This window comes from Chrysochloris asiatica, unplaced genomic scaffold (assembly GCF_000296735.1).
Source record: "Chrysochloris asiatica unplaced genomic scaffold, ChrAsi1.0 scaffold00071, whole genome shotgun sequence".
In the NCBI taxonomy this organism is placed as follows: domain Eukaryota; kingdom Metazoa; phylum Chordata; class Mammalia; order Afrosoricida; family Chrysochloridae; genus Chrysochloris; species Chrysochloris asiatica.
Window position 1 is genome coordinate 6411204 of NW_006408589.1, and position 2239 is coordinate 6413442.

General features: G+C 42.3%; 1 pseudogene; it reads left to right on the forward strand.

Annotated features, from left to right (window-relative positions):
• The first annotated feature begins 1241 nt into the window (after nucleotides 1–1241).
• LOC102834836 lies at nucleotides 1242–1789 on the forward strand (annotated as a pseudogene).
• Nucleotides 1790–2239: the final 450 nt, after the last annotated feature.

Consider the following 2239-nt stretch of genomic DNA (forward strand, 5'->3'; position numbering starts at 1 on the left):
TGAATGATACAGAAAGAAAGCATCAAAAGAAGATGAATAATTCATGAAATGCTATTTAAAATTTATGTTTCATCATTGTAAAGTGTATACGGTCCTCAAGTCTGAGTGAGGACTGTATGCATTACTCATATACACTACTCATATACACATATCAACATAAGTATAAAGAAAGGAAAAAATAGATCCTTTTACAAAGAATTATGTGGCCCCTAATGTTAGTAGGGGCCACATAATTCTTTGTAAAGGGATCTATTTTTTCCTTTCTTAATACTCATATACACATACATGTTGATATCTATAATCTACAATCATGTTTGTATAAATCTGTACATGCTTTCTGCAAAGAACACCTTAAAATCACATGGCCTTTTAATATACTTTACACTGATGAAACATAAATTTTAAATAACATTTCATGAAGGATTCATCTTCTTTAGATGCTTTCTGTATCGTTCAAGATTTTGTCCAAAGAACCATTCAGTATTGCAAGTCGAGGCTTGAATTTTTTCCTCAGTTCTTTTTGCTTGAGAAATACTGATTGTATTCTTCTCTTTTAGTTTTCTAACTCCAGGTCTTCAAACAATTCCTTATAATATTTGACTTTGTCTTCTTGAGCTGCCCTTTGAAATGTTTTGTTCAGCTCTTTTACCTCCTCATTTCTTCTATTTGCTTTAGCTTCTCTATGCTAGAGAGCAAGCTTCAGAGTCTCTTCTGACATGCAATTTGGTCTCTTCTTTCTTCTTTGTCTTCTGAATGACCTTTTGCTTTCTTCTTGTACAATGTTCTTGATGTCATCCCACAAGTCTGCTGGTTTTCGTTCATTAGTGTTTAATACATCAAATCTGGTCTTCAGATGATGTGTAAATTCATTTGGGATATGTTTAAGGTCATATTTTGAGTCTCGTGGACTTTATTTTTGTATTTTAGTCCCTGGAGAAAAATTCACTTTCTCCTTTCTGGGAAGCATATTAAAAAAAAACAAAATAAACACCAAACCCTTAACCAGCATTTATTAAGTAGCTGATAATTATACTAGGGTATCAGAGACAATCCTATCTGTTAGTAATATTTTCCTGGTGGCCCAGCCTGGTGACACTGAGCCCCGGTACATCAAGGTCTGCTATGTGGACCACAAGCATTTTATGCACTTAGACAGAGACACCAAGAATCTAAGAGCCGAGGGAGTGGAGTATTGGGGTTGGGAGACAGGGATCTCCTAGGACAACACACAGATTTACCGAATGTATCTTGAGGTCGGGTGTCACACCTTCCAGAGTAGGCATGGCTGCAATATGGTCCCATGGGTGCCTTCTCCATGGGTACCTTCAACATGCTTATGATGGCATCGGTGATGTCACCCTGAATAAGGAGCTGTGCTTCTGGACCTTGGCAGACACCTCTGTTTAGGTTACCCTCTGTTTAGTGGGAAGAGGCCAAGGAGGCTAAGCATTGCAGGGCCTACATGGAGGGCAGATTCCTAGAGAGAATCCCCACATACTTGGAAAATGAGAAAAAGACGCAGCGCAGTTCCTCCAAAGAAGCATGTGACTCACAACCCCATCTCTGACTACGAGGTCACACTGAGGCACTGGGCCCTAGGCTCGACCCAGCTGATGTCACCCTAAACTGGCAGCAGGATGGGGAGGACCAGGACCAGGATGCAGATCTTGTGGAGAGTAGGCCTGCAGAGGACTGGACCTTCCAGAAGTTGGAGGCCAGGGTGATGTGTTCTAGAGAGGAGGGGCTTGTGCAGCACCAATAGCTTCCTGAGCCCCTCACTCTGAGATAGACACTTTCTTCTCCACCCACTACCCTCATCATGGGAATCATTGCTGGCCTGACCCTCCTTGGAGCTGGGATCTGGAGGGAGAATGGGTCAAGTGGTGAGGGGGGACAGTGCCCAAGAAACTGGTGTGGCTCTCATGGCTTCTAAAAGCTCAAAACCGCTGCTCTGTGTGGGACTGAGTGATACAAGATTTGTTCACACCCCACTTTGTGAATCAAGAATCCATGACATTTCTTTCTGCACCCCTGTCACCAGGACCCCCTCCCTGTGTCTCTTTCTCTGATCCATGTTCCCCAATGCAACACAGATGGCCTCTGTTATGGATTGAATTGTGAATTCTATCCCCCCCAGGTAGGTGTTGTAAATCGTATCCTCTATGACTGTGGTTCTAATCCCATTTGGGAATGGGTTGTCTTCATAATGCTGATGAGGCAGGGTTGGTATGAAGTGTAT